The following is a 15,377-nucleotide window of genomic DNA, read 5'->3' on the forward strand; positions in this document are numbered from 1 at the left end:
TGAGCACGTAAAACTTTTGGCAATATTTGCACCAAAAATATTTCAATTTTATTTTATTTTTTTTTAGATTTTACTGTCCATCCCAAGCTCAAATGAGCTCGGGAGTAGAACATGAAATGTTGTTTTCGAAAGCATTTTGGAGTGTTGATTTTGTTTCTTTTGCCACGATTTCCAAAAATGTCTTTTCAACATGAAATTTTGTGAGCACGTAAAACTTTTGGCAATATTTGCACCAAAGATATTTCAATTTTTTTTATTTTTTTTAATTATTTTTAGATTTTACTCTCCATCCCAAGCTCAAATGAGCTCGGGAGTAGAACATGATTTTTGCCTTACAAAACAATAGGCTCACTCCTACATGAAGTATAGCAGTTTGCTGCACAAGGTACGCTTCTCGCCAAAACAACCTTGTGCAGTGTACTAATATATATACTAGATGATACCCCGCGCATTGCTGCGGGAACTCTTAGTCCTATGAAAATGATGATAGATAAATTGAATAACTTTTTGCATAATGTATTAAGAACTTAAGATGAGAAAACTGCAATGGACACATCTTGATATGGCATAATTAAGTAATCTCGTTTGACTTGCAGGAATATTAATGTATATAAACACACTAACGGGGATTCGGAAAGAGACACAATATGAAAGATTATGTACAAATGTTGGAGCTGTTGTTGTAAATCAATCTTCATATATGCATTATTGGCCACTGTAGTTGCTTTAGTTGCTTGCTTGCAATACTTGACAGTGGGTGATGGAGCTCCAATATCAACAAAAAAAACATATTCCTTTCTCTCTGTTTGCCAAAGTGAGTACCAATTCTTTTTGCTCAAAGCATTAGGCTGAATAGAGCATGAGTGATTATACACATAAGTACCGAGATCCAAATTGTCGAGTTGAAAACAGAATTTGTTGCAACAAAAAGAAACTATGCATGAAACCTTATAAGGTACATTAAGTGAATAAAAAATAGAGAATGACAATTTTTGTGGTTTAAAATCTCAAACATGTTGTTCAGACCTTGGACAAATAGGCATATTTAGTCAGTTCAGCATATGCAAATTGCAGAATAGTTGGGAAGATAACACAGTCAGCACTGACTAATTTGTTTGGATTTATAAGCAAGATACTTAAACAGAGGAGGACATGTGGATGTACTATCCATCAAGGCTTAGTGCACAAAGATGAGTAGCAAACTGTCAACTACGAAAAATATAAAATAAAAGGGTTCAAACTTAAACTGAGCCCATACCATAGATAACGTGGAGAAAAGTTGGACAACTGCCGTTTTCCTTGTTCTGAATACACTGCAGTAATCTGCTCTTTTCCTTGTTCTGAATATACTGCAGTAAGCTTAGAAAATGAATACATTGTGCAGTATATTCATTTTCTTGGTAATATTTCCATCAATCTTCCCATGACAGTAGTCCTAAATGTATGAAATATTTCCATACAACTGGGCATCATACTTCTCTTTTAATCTGATCAGTTCCTGGGATTTGCAAGAATACGTCATATGGGGCAAAATTAAACATAATAGATCCACGCCTCTTCTGAACAAAATCAAGGAAAGTGACCATCTCATATCATTACCAAAGCTTGTCGAACATAGAAGCCTATGATATAGTAGTTACATACCTCCTCGGTTTCACGGAGTCCATGCAGAATTTTTTCCTCTAATCATAGATGACGTTGGGTGTGCCTTGAATCAGTGCCCTGTGACAGGGAGCAGGGAAACACTTGTCACCAATAGCCATGCAGATTTTTGTGCGGAGCATCCAGCCTGATAGAAAAAGACAGGGGATGGCGGTGGCTCAAGAATCAAGATCCACGTTGCCCAGGGCATCTGGTGACACCACAACTCCTCCTAACCTCTGCAGTAGCCAGTAGGTCGACGGCGTCGCATGGTTCGACCGGCGGCAAGGCGAACGAGGGCAGCAGAAGGAGATGAAGGTGTCATGAGGCGGCCGGCGGCTAATAAGCAGAGAAGGATGCGTGATATCGAAGGATCGAGACATGCAGCGGAGACTGGATAAGGAAGGAGTAGGACACGCACACGCGGTGGTGGATTTTTATGATTCTGGAGTAACCGTGGCCCATGGAAAAGCAACTTATTTTTTTAGAAAAGCCAAAGGGCATCAGTTACGGAAGTCTGAAAATCACATGAGAATTACGGCCTTAGTGTAGCCAGGCGGATGACCTCATATGCCGTCTTCGTCAGTTGAAAAGTGGTCTTTTTTACTGGGAGACTATTCGCCTGTTTACATGCAAACGAAGAAGAATGATTGGATGATAACCGCTGACATGGCATCTACGCTGATGTGGATAGACTGCATGTCAAGAGAAATAGGTTAATGGGGATGAACTATTTAGGTATTATAGATTCACGACGACATACCTAGGTAGCAATGATTTCTTTCTGCCTTGTTTGGTGTCCAACTACCATGCTTCTGCAGTCGGACTCGATGGTGATCATCATCGAGGGGCCGGCCTCTTCCTCCTTCATCGTCTTCTTCTTTTGCTTGGCCTTGTGCTTACAGAAGAACTAGCGCTCGGTTTGGACATACTCTGGATGCTCCCGCGTGAACCTCGTCATCGCCGTGTCATCAATATCGCCGGGAGCAAAGAGAATTACCGGCCTATTCTCCTCCTCCTCCTCCTTCTCGTTCATCCGCCAAATGTTAATATTCTTCGGCCCAATTAGCCCTGCGTCTGCCTGATTCTCGATCTCTGGGAAGTTCATCTCGTGCCTCTGCCGGCCAGAACGCCACGTGGCAATGTCGTATGCACGCAGGACCATGTGACGGAGTTGAACGTGTCGATTCAGTAGCGATAGCCATCGCACTGGAACTCCACGCCGAAGTTTCCAGACGGCTTCTTCTGCACCCCGAAGAAGCCGGTCTTACTCTTCGAGATTTTCTTCAACGACATGGCGGCAGCGCGACTGCGGATCGAGCGGTGGCAACCGAGCTTCGAGAGGAGCGTCGGCGGCTGAGCGACGAGGAACGGTGCGGCGCCCGAGCGTCTAGCGTCAAATGCGGCGAGCGGGGAGCTCAAATGTCCGATGGCGGGAGCTCGAATCGGGTGGCGGATTGGCGGTGGCGTAGCGGCACAAGAATCTCGAATAGAGCGGTGGAAGCGCGGCGGCGGTGTGGCAACGGGTGTGTGTGGGGATCCAGCGGCGGCGACAGGGCAGTAGGGGAGCTCGAATCGGGCAGCGGCGAAAAGCCTATAACTTGGTACTGCATTTTTGGCTTCCGGGCCACCCCAATTTTCCAACTTCACAACTAACCATTTTGCTATGTTCCCTAGAAATTGGGAGTATTTACCCACCTTTTCCACTAGTAAGTGGATATCGATTCATTATTTCCCTCCCCGGATAGAGGAGGTTGCCTCTCGAGGGAACGGACCAGTCATGCTCCCGTAAGAAAAGAGGAACAGGGGCCTCCCCTTCGGTTGGCCATATGTCGCCGCTCAAGGGATAGGGGTCGGACCTCCATCGCTGCGCCCCCATCCCCTTGGTCCACAGAGCCACACCCCTTTGTCGCACCTACTGATGTGAATACATCGAGCACCGCCGCCGCCCTGCATCGTATGCCATCGGGAGGAGAATATATGTGGCGATGTCCCGTGCTCTTCCCTTCATCAACAACGCGCCTTAAGCAAAGCTCGGTGCCACCTCTACCCCGTGCTCTTCCCTTCATCGATGACGTGCCTTAAGCAAAGCTCGGTGTCGCCTCTGCCCCGTGCTCTTCCCTTCATCGACGACGCGCCTTAAGCAAAGCTCGGTGCTACCTCTGGCCCGTGATCTTCCCTTCATCGACGACGCGCCTTAAGCAAAGCTCGGTGCCACCTTTGCCCCGTGCTCTTCCCTTCATCGAGGACGCGCATTAAGCAAAGCTCGGTGTCGCCTCTGCCCCGTGTGTTGGGGAACGTAGTAATTTCAAAAAAATTCCTACGCACACGCAAGATCATGGTGATGCATAGCAACGAGAGGGGAGAGTGTTGTCCACGTACCCTCGTAGACCGACAGCGGAAGCGTTATCACAACGCGGTTGATGTAGTCGTACGTCTTCACGATCCGACCGATCAAGTACCGAACGTACGGCACCTCCGAGTTCTACACACATTCAGCTCGATGACGTCCCTCGAACTCCGATCCAGCCGAGTGTTGAGGGAGAGTTTCGTCAGCACGACGGTGTGGTGACGATGATGATGTTCCACCGACGCAAGGCTTCGCCTAAGCTCCGCAACGGTATTATCGAGGTGTAATATGGTGGAGGGGGCACCGCACATGGCTAAGAGATCTCAAGGATCAATTGTTGTGTCCATGGGGTGCCCCCTGCCCCCGTATATAAAGGAGCAAGGGAGGAGGAGGCCGGCCCTAGGAGGGGGCGCACCAAGTGTGGAGTCCTACTAGGACTCCCTAGTCCTAGTAGGATTCCACCTCCCATAAGGAATAGGAAAAGAGGAAGGGAAAAAGAGAAGGAAGGAAGGGGGCGCCCCCCTTCCCTAGTCCAATTCGGACCAGACCAAGGGGAGGGGTGAGGCCACCCTTGAGGCCCTTTTCCTTCTTTCCCGTATGGCCCAATAAGGCCCAATACGTATTCCCGTAACTCTCCGGTACTCCGAAAAATACCCGAATCACTCGGAACCTTTCCGAAGTCCGAATATAGTCGTCCAATATATCGATCTTTACGTCTCGACCATTTCGAGACTCCTCGTCATATCCCCGATCTCATTCAGGACTCCGAACTCCTTCGGTACATCAAAACTCAATAAAACTGTCATCGTAACGTTAAGCGTGCGGACCCTACGGGTTCGAGAACTATGTAGACATGACCGAGACACGTCTCCGATCAATAACCAATAGCGGGACCTGGATGCCCATATTGGCTCCCACATATTCTACGAAGATCTTTATCGGTCAGACCGCATAACAACATACGTTGTTCCCTTTGTCACCGGTATGTTACTTGCCCGAGATTTGATCGTCGGTATCTCGATACCTAGTTCAATCTCGTTACCGGCAAGTCTCTTTACTCGTTCCGTAACACATCATCCCGCAAATAACTCATTAGTCACAATGCTTGCAAGGCTTATAGTGATGTGCATTACCGAGTGGGCCCAGAGATACCTCTCCGACAATTGGAGTGACAAATCCTAATCTCGAAATACGCCAACCCAACAAGTACCTTTGGAGACACCTGTAGAGCACCTTTATAATCACCCATTTACGTTGTGACGTTTGGTAGCACACAAAGTGTTCCTCCGGTAAACGGGAGTTGCATAATCTCATAGTCATAGGAACATGTATAAGTCATGAAGAAAGCAATAGCAACATACTAAACGATCGAGTGCTAAGCTAACGGAATGGGTCAAGTCAATCACGTCATTCTCCTAATGAGGTGATCTCGTTAATCAAATGACAACTCATGTCTATGGCTAGGAAACATAACCATCTTTGATTAACGAGCTAGTCAAGTAGAGACATACTAGTGACACTCTGTTTGTCTATGTATTCACACATGTATTATGTTTCCGGTTAATACAATTCTAGCATGAATAATAAACATTTATCATGATATAAGGAAATATATAATACTTTATTATTGCCTCTAGGGCATATTTCCTTCAGTCTCCCACTTGCACTAGAGTCAATAATCTAGTTCACATCGCCATTTGATTTAACATCAATAATTCACATCACCATGTGATTAACACCCATAGTTCACATCTCTATGTGACCAACACTCAAAGGGTTTACTAGAGTCAATAATCTAGTTCACATCGCTATGCGATTAACACCCAAAGATTACTAAGGTGTGATCATGTTTTGATTGTGAGATAATTTTAGTCAACGGGTCTGTCATATTCAGATCCGTAAGTATTTTGCAAATATCTATGTCTACAATGCTTTGCACGGAGCTACTCTAGCTAATTGCTCCCACTTTCAATATGTATCTAGACCGAGACTTAGAGTCATCTAGATTTAGTGTCAAAACTTGTATCGACGTAACCCTTTACGACGAACTTTTTGTCACTTCCATAATCGAGAAACATATCCTTATTCCACTAAGGATAATTTTGACCGCTGTCCAGTGATATACTCCTAGATCACTATTGTACTCCCTTGCCAAAATCAGTGTAGGGTATACAATAGATCTGGTACACAGCATGGCATACTTTATAGAACCTATGGCCAAGGCATAGGGAATGACTTTCATTCTCTTTCTATCTTTTGCCTTGGTCGGGCTTTGAGTCTTTACTCAATTTCACACCTTGTAACACAGGTAAGAAACTCTTTCTTTGACTGTTCCATTTTGAACTACTTCAAAATCTTGTTAAGGTATGTACTCATTGAAAAAACTTATCAAGCGTCTTGATCTATCTCTATAGATCTTGATGCTCAATATGTAAGCAGCTTCACCGAGGTTTTTCTTTGAAAAACTCCTTTCAAACACTCCTTTATGCTTTGCAGAATAATTCTACATTATTTCCGATCAACACTATGTCATTCACATATACTTATCAGAAATGCTATAGTGCTCCCACTCACTTTCTTGTAAATACAGGCTTCGCCGCAAGTCTGTATAAAACTATATCCTTTGATCAACTTATCAAAGTGTATATCCAACTCCGAGATGCTTGCACCAGTCCATAGATGGATCGCTGGAGTTTGCATATTTTGTTAGCACTTTTAGGATTGACAAAACCTCCTGGTTGCATCATATACAACTCTTCTTTAATAAATCCATTAAGGAATGCAGTTTTGTTTATCCATTTGCCATATTTCATAAAATGCGGCAATTGCTAACATGATTTGGACAGACTTAAGCATAGATACGAGTGAGAAACTCTCGTCGTAGTCAACACTTTGAACTTGTCGAAAACCTTTTTGCGACAATTCTAGCTTTGTAGACAGTAACACTACTATCAGCGTCCGTCTTCCTCTTGAAGATCCACTTATTCTCAATTGCTTGCCGATCATCGGGCAAGTCAACCAAAGTCCACACTTTGTTCTCATACATGGATCTCATCTCAGATTTCATGGCCTCAAGCCGTTTCGCGGAATCTGGGCTCACCATCGCTTCTTCATAGTTCGTAGGTTTGTCATGGTCTAGTAACATAACCTCCAGAACAGGATTACCGTACCACTCTGGTGCGGATCTTACTCTGGTTGATCTACGAGGTTCAGTAATAACTTGATCCGAAGTTTCATGATCATCATCATTAACTTCCTCACTAATTGGTGTAGGTGTCTCAGAAACTGGTTTCTGTGATGAACTACTTTCCAATAAGGGAGCAGGTATAGTTACCTCATCAAGTTCTACTTTCCTCCCACTCACTTCTTTCGAGAGAAACTCCTTCTCTAGAAAGGATCCATACTAAGCAACGAATGTCTTGCCTTCAGATCTGTGATAGAAGGTGTACCCAACTGTCTCCTTTGGGTATCCTATGAAGACACATTTCTCCGATTTGGGTTTGAGCTTATCAGGATGAAACTTTTTCACATAAGCATCGCAACCCCAAACTTTAAGAAACGACAACTTTGGTTTCTTGCCAAACCACAGTTCATAAGGCGTCGTCTCAGCGGATTTTGATGGTGCCCTTTTTAATGTGAATGTAGCTGTCTCTAATGCATAACCCCAAAACGATAGTGGTAAATTGGTAAGAGACATCATAGATTGCACTATATCCAATAAAGTACGGTTATGACGTTCGGACACACCATTATGCTGTGGTGTTCCAGGTGGCGTGAGTAGTGAAACTATTTCACATTATTTTAACTGAAGGCCAAACTCGTAACTCAAATACTCTTCTCTACGATCAGATCATAGAAACTTTATTTTCTTGTCACGATGATTTTCCACTTCACTCTGAAATTCTTTGAACTTTTCAAATGTTTCAGACTTATGTTTCATCAAGTAGATATACCCATATCTGCTCAAATCATATGTGAAGCTCAGAAAATAATGATACCTGCTACGAGCCTCAATATTCATCGGACCACATACATCTGTATGTATGATTTCCAACAAATCTGTTGCTCTCTCCATAGTTCCGGAGAACGGCGTTTCAGTCATCTTGCCCATGAGGCACGGTTCGCAAGCATCAAGTGATTCATAATCAGGTGATTCCAAAATCCCACCAGTATGGAGTTTCTTCATGCGCTTTACACCAATATGACCTAAACGGCAGTGCCACAAATAAGTTGCACTATCATTATTAACTTTGCATCTTTTGGCTTCAATATTATGAATATGTGTATCACTACGATCGAGATCCAACAAACCATTTTCGTTGGTGTGTGTGACCATAAAAGGTTTTTATTCATGTAAACATAACAACAATTGTTCTCTAACTTAAATGAATAACTGTATTGCAATAAACATGATCAAATCATATTCATGCTCAACGCAAACACCAAATAACACTTATTTAGTTTCAACACTAATCCCGAAAGTATAGGGAGTGTGCGATGATGATCATATCAATCTTGGAACTACTTCGAACACACATCGTCACCTCGCCTTTTACTAGTCTCTGTTTATTCTGCTACTCCCGTTTTCGAGTTACTACTCTTTAGCAACTGAACCAGTATCAATCACCGAGGGGTTGCTATAAACACTAGTAAAGTACACATCAATAATTTGTATATCAAATATACCTTTGTTCACTTTTACTAGTCTCTGTTTATTCTGCAACTCCCGTTTCGAGTTACTACTCTTAGCAACTGAACCAGTATCAATTACCGAGGGGTTGCTATAAACACTAGTAAAGTACACATCAATAATCTGTATATCAAATATACCTTTGTTCACTTTGCCATCCTTCTTATCCACCAAATAGTTGGGGTAGTTCCGCTTCCAGTGACCAGTCCCTTTGCAGTAGAAGCACTTAGTCTCAGGCTTAGGACCAGACTTAGGCTTCTTCACTTGAGCAGCAACTTGCTTGCCGTTCTTTTTGAAGTTCCCCTTCTTCCCTTTGCCCTTTTCTTGAAACTAGTGGTCTCATCAACCATCAACACTTGAAGTGGTCTCGTCAACCATCAACACTTGATGTTTTTCTTGATTTCTACCTTCGTCGATTTCAGCATCACGAAGAGCTCGGGAATTACTTTCGTCATCCCTTGCATACTATAGTTCATCACGAAGTTCTACTAACTTGGTGATGGTGACTAGAGAATTCTGTCAATCACTATTTTATCTGGAAGATTAACTCCCACTTGATTCAAGCGATTGTAGTACCCAGACAATCTGAGCACATGCTCATTAGTTGAGCGATTCTCCTCCATCTTTTTGCTATAGAACTTGTTGGAGATTTCATATCTCTCAACTCGGGTATTTGCTTGAAATATTAACTTCAACTCCTGGAACATCTCATATGGTCCATGACGTTCAAAACGTCTTTGAAGTTCCGATTCTAAGCCGTTAAGCATGGTGCACTAAACTATCAAGTAGTCATCATATTGAGCTAGCCAAACGTTCATAACGTCTGCATCTGCTCCTGCAATAGGTCTGTCACCTAGCGGTGCATCAAGGACATAATTTTTCTGTGCAGCAATGAGGATAATCCTCAGATCACGGATCCAATCCGCATCTTTGCTACTAACATCTTTCAACATAATTTTTCTCTAGGAACATATCAAAAATAAACACAGGGAAGCAACAACGCGAGCTATTGATCTACAACATAATTTGCAAAATACTATCAGGACTAAGTTCATGATAAATTTAAGTTCAATTAATCATATTACTTAAGAAATCCCACTTAGATAGACATCCCTCTAATCCTCTAAGTGATCACGTGATACATATCAACTAAACCATATCCGATCATCACGTGAGATGGAGTAGTTTCAATGGTGAACATCACTATGTTGATCATATCTACTATATGATTCACGCTCGACCTTTCGGTCTCCGTGTTCCGAGGCCATATCTGTTATATGCTAGGCTCGTCAAGTTTAACCTGAGTATTCTGCGTGTGCAACTGTTTTGCACCCGTTGTATTTGAACGTAGAGCCTATCACACCCGATCATCACGTGGTGTCTCAGCACGAAGAACTTTTGCAACGGTGCATACTCAGGGAGAACACTTATACTTTGATAATTTAGTGAAGGATCATCTTATAATGCTACCGTCAAACAAAGCAAGATAAGATGCATAAAGGATTAACATCACATGCAATCAATATAAGTGATATGATATGGCCATCATCATCTTGTGCTTGTGATCTCCATCTCCGAAGCACCGTGCTTGTGATCTCCATCTCCGAAGCACCGTCATGATCACCATCGTCACCGGCGCGACACCTTGATCTCCATCGTAGCATCATTGTCGTCTCGCCAACTTATTGCTTTTACGACTATCGCTACCGCTTAGTGATAAAGTAAAACTATTAGATGGCGATTGCATCTCATACAATAAAGCGACAACCATATGGCTCCTGCCAGTTGCCGATAACTCGGTTACAAAACATGATCATCTCATACAACACATTATATCACATCATGTCTTGACCATATCACATCACAACATGCCCTGCAAAAACAAGTTAAACGTCCTCTACTTTGTTGTTGCATATTTTACGTGGCTGCTACGGGCTTAGCAAGAACCGTTCTTACCTACGCATCAAAACCACAACGATAGTTTGTCAAGTTGGTGCTGTTTTAACCTTCGCAAGGACCGGGCGTAGCCACACTCGGTTCAACTAAAGTGAGAGAGACAGACACCCGCCGGTCACCTTTAAGCAACGAGTGCTCGCAACGGTGAAACCAGTCTCGCGTAAGCGTACGCGTAATGTCGGTCCGGGCCGCTTCATCTCACAATACCGCTGAACCAAAGTATGACATGCTGGTAAGCAGTATGACTTATATCGCCCACAACTCACTTGTGTTCTACTCGTGCATAGCATCAACGCATAAAACCAGGCTCGGATGCCACTGTTGGGGAACGTAGTAATTTCAAAAAAATTCCTACGCACACGCAAGATCATGGTGATGCATAGCAACGAGAGGGGAGAGTGTTGTCCACATACCCTCGTAGACCGACAGCGGAAGCGTTATCACAACGCGGTTGATGTAGTCGTACGTCTTCACGATCCGACCGATCAAGTACCGAACGTACGGCACCTCCGATTTCTACACACGTTCAGCTCGATGACGTCCCTCGAACTCCGATCCAGCCGAGTGTTGAGGGAGAGTTTCGTCAGCACGACGGCGTGGTGACGATGATGATGTTCCACCGACGCAAGGCTTCGCCTAAGCTCCGCAACGGTATTATCGAGGTGTAATATGGTGGAGGGGGGCACCGCACACGGCTAAGAGATCTCAAGGATCAATTGTTGTGTCCATGGGGTGCCCCCTACCCCCGTATATAAAGGAGCAAGGGAGGAGGAGGCCGGCCCTAGGAGGGAGCGCACCAAGTGTGGAGTCCTACTAGGACTCCCTAGTCCTAGTAGGATTCCACCTCCCATAAGGAATAGGAAAAGAGGAAGGGAAAAAGAGAAGGAAGGAAGGGGGCGCCCCCCTTCCCTAGTCCAATTCGGACCAGACCAAGGGGAGGGGTGCGGCCACCCTTGAGGCCCTTTTCCTTCTTTCCCGTATGGCCCAATAAGGCCCAATACGTGTTCCCGTAACTCTCCGGTACTCCAAAAAATACCCGAATCACTCGGAACCTTTCCGAAGTCCGAATATAGTCGTCCAATATATCGATCTTTACGTCTCGACCATTTCGAGACTCCTCGTCATATCCCCGATCTCATCCGGGACTCCGAACTCCTTCGGTACATCAAAACTCAATAAAACTGTCATCGTAACGTTAAGCGTGCGGACCCTACGGGTTCGAGAACTATGTAGACATGACCGAGACACGTCTCCGGTCAATAACCAATAGCGGGACCTGAATGCCCATATTGGCTCCCACATATTCTACGAAGATCTTTATCGGTCAGACCGCATAACAACATACGTTGTTCCCTTTGTCACCGGTATGTTACTTGCCCGAGATTTGATCGTTGGTATCTCGATACCTAGTTCAATCTCGTTACCGGCAAGTCTCTTTACTCATTCCGTAACACATCGTCCCGCAACTAACTCATTAGTCACAATGCTTGCAAGGCTTATAGTGATGTGCGTTACCGAGTGGGCCCAGAGATACCTCTCCGACAATTGGAGTGACAAATCCTAATCTCGAAATACGCCAACCCAACAAGTACCTTTGGAGACACCTGTAGAGCACCTTTATAATCACCCATTTACGTTGTGACGTTTGGTAGCACACAAAGTGTTCCTCCGGTAAACGGGAGTTGCATAATCTCATAGTCATAGGAACATGTATAAGTCATGAAGAAAGCAATAGCAACATACTAAATGATCGAGTGCTAAGCTAACGGAATGGGTCAAGTCAATCACGTCATTCTCCTAATGAGGTGATCTCGTTAATCAAATGACAACTCATGTCTATGGCTAGGAAACATAACCATCTTTGATTAACGAGCTAGTCAAGTAGAGGCATACTAGTGACACTCTGTTTGTCTATGTATTCACACATGTATTATGTTTCCGGCTAATACAATTCTAGCATGAATAATAAACATTTATCATGATATAAGGAAATATATAATACTTTATTATTGCCTCTAGGGCATATTTCCTTCACCGTGCTCTTCCCTTCAACGATGACGCGCATTAAGCAAAGCTCTGTGCCGCCTCTGCCCCGTGCTCTTCCCTTCATCGACGGCTGATACGTCTCCAACGTATCTATAATTTTTTATTGTTCCATGCTATTATATTATCTGTTTTGGATGTTTTATGTGCATTAATATGCTATTTTATATGATTTTTGGGACTTACCTATTAACCTAGAACCCAGTGCCAGTTCCTGCTTTTTCCTTATTTTAGAGTTTCGCAGAAAAGGAATACCAAACGGAGTCCAAACGGAATAAAACTTTCGCGATGTTTTTTCTTGGACCAGAAGACACACAGGAGACTTGGAGGGTGGAGGGCGCGCCCCCGACCTTGTGGGCCCCTCGTAGCTCCACCGACCTCGTTCCTTCGCCTATATATTCTCATATACCCTAAAAACTTTCAGGGGAGCCACGAAACCACTTTTCCACCACCGCAACCTTCTGTAACCGTGAGATCTCATCTAGGGGCCTTTTCCGGCGTCCTGCCGGATGGGGATTCGATCACGGAGGGCTTCTACATCAACACCATTGCCTTTCCGATGAAGCGTGAGTAGTTTACCACAGACCTACGGGTCCATAGCTAGTAGCTAGATGGCTTCTTCTCTCTCTCTTTGATTCTCAATACAAAGTTCTCCTCGCTGTTCTTAGAGATCTATTCGGTGTAATACTCTTTTTCGGTGTGTTTGCCGAGATCCGATGAATTGTGGATTTATGATCAGCTTATCTATGAATATTATTTGAATCTTTTCTGAATTCTTATATGCATGATTTGATATCTTTGCAAGTCTCTTCGAACTATCGATTTGGTTTGGCCAACTAGATTGGTTTTTCTTGCAATGGGAGAAGTGCTTAGCTTTGGGTTCAATCTTGTGGTGCTCGATCCCAGTGACAGAAGGGGAAACGACACGTATTGTATTGTTGCCATCGAGAATAAGAAGATGGGGTTATTATCATAATGCTTGAGTTAATTCCTATACATCATGTCATCTTGCTTAAGGCGTTACTCTGTTCTTTATGAACTTAATACTCTAGATGCATGCTGGATAGCGGTCGATGTGTGGAGTAATAGTAGTAGATGCAGAATCGTTTCGGTCTACTTGACACGGACGTGATGCCTATATTCATGATCATTGCCTTAGATATCGTCATAACTTTGCGCTTTTCTATCAATTGCTCGGCAATAATTTGTTCACCCACCGTAATAATTTCTATCTTGAGAGAAGCCTCTAGTGAAACCTATGGCACCCGGGTCTATTTTCCATCATATAAGTTTCCGATCTACAATCTCCGTTTCCTATTTAGTTTCTTTGTAATCTTTTACTTTTCGTTCCATAAACCAAAAAATACCAAAAATATTATTTTACCGTCTATCCATCTCTATCAGATTTTTCACGTTGCAAATAACCGTGAAGGGATTGACAACCCCTTTATCGCGTTGGGTGCAAGTTGATGTTTGTTTGTGCAGGTATTCGGTGGCTTGCGCGTTGTCTCCTACTGGATTGATACCTTGGTTCTCAAAAGCTGAGGGAAATACTTACTCTACTTTGCTGCATCACCCTTTTCTCTTCAAGGGAAAAACCAACGCAAGCTCAAGAGGTAGCAACGACGCGCCTTAAGCAAAGCTCGGTGCCGCCTCTGCTCCGTGTCTTAGCAGAAAAAACTTGTTTAAACCTAGGATCTTGTAGAAGTAGCTGCTGTAAAATCGTCCTTGTAGACCATAAGACCCAGGTGACTGCAACCTGCATAACAAATCACTGCCCTGAAGAGAAAAAACTCAAGACAAGGCCCGCAGCGCCTCAGTTTCGACCAGACGGAGTCGAAGAGCACAAATCTCCTACGCTCCCTAATAGGACCGAGGCTTGCCAACCATCATAGGTCGGAACTGGAGCCAGATGACCAAGATATACAACTGTATTGTTCCCTGTGTAGGATAGCGCGATCTAGACAAACCTATAAAAAAATCAACCTAAAGAACCAGATTCAAGACACACCATCTTCTACACACCTCCCGATGATATGTGAAGAAGCATCACTGGAATGAGGGCGAGACTGGGAGACATTATTCGACGTTGACGGTGACAACATCGCCTCACCGCCACCGAATGGTGACAATCCTAAATTTATTCTAACCCTACCACCTTCAGACCGAAGATCTAGGGTCCCCGCCCCCTCCTATCATTGGAGCGTCAGACGGAGGGAGAAGGGCGGCTCCGACTCGCCGGGTAGTAGGGTAGGCCTGTCGCCACCGCCGCTCGTCTAGGTCAAGGAAAGGGGGGGTGCGGCCCATAAATAACTGGGATTAGGTTGTTTCAAAGTATTGGGACTAATTTATCACATTTGAAATAGAATTAGAACCTCAATTGTACATACCCTACACAAAGAAAAAAACAGTGCCCAATAACAGTGAATCCACAATCTAAAGCATGTCTATATACATCGTTCATATTGAAATCTCTAAAAAATACTTACACATTTAGGAACGGAGGGAGTGGATTGTAACCAATCTTGTGGCAGTACTGATTTAGCTGGCTGAAATTGAAGGAAATTTCATGCGAGGAGAAGAGAAATGATGGAAAGAGTGAAAAAATAGCCTCGGGAGCTGAAGGTCCTATGCCGTGAAGATCGGACCTCCCCTTGTACTCCCTCTTCTCCGAAGACGGGGTCACATCACCCCGTC

At 43.9% G+C, this 15,377-nt stretch overlaps 1 long non-coding RNA gene across 1 annotated transcript; it reads right to left on the reverse strand.

The window, feature by feature from the left end:
* Positions 1 to 247: 247 nt before the first annotated feature.
* LOC120965204 (uncharacterized) lies at positions 248 to 2,051 on the reverse strand. The gene is made up of 3 exons (XR_005757630.3): positions 1,879 to 2,051; positions 1,645 to 1,722; positions 248 to 1,498 (listed from the first exon to the last, which is right to left on the reverse strand). It is a non-coding gene; the product is annotated as an uncharacterized lncRNA (long non-coding RNA).
* Positions 2,052 to 15,377: the final 13,326 nt, after the last annotated feature.

This window comes from Aegilops tauschii, chromosome 5, assembly GCF_002575655.3.
Source record: "Aegilops tauschii subsp. strangulata cultivar AL8/78 chromosome 5, Aet v6.0, whole genome shotgun sequence".
Classification (NCBI taxonomy): Eukaryota; Viridiplantae; Streptophyta; class Magnoliopsida; order Poales; family Poaceae; genus Aegilops; species Aegilops tauschii.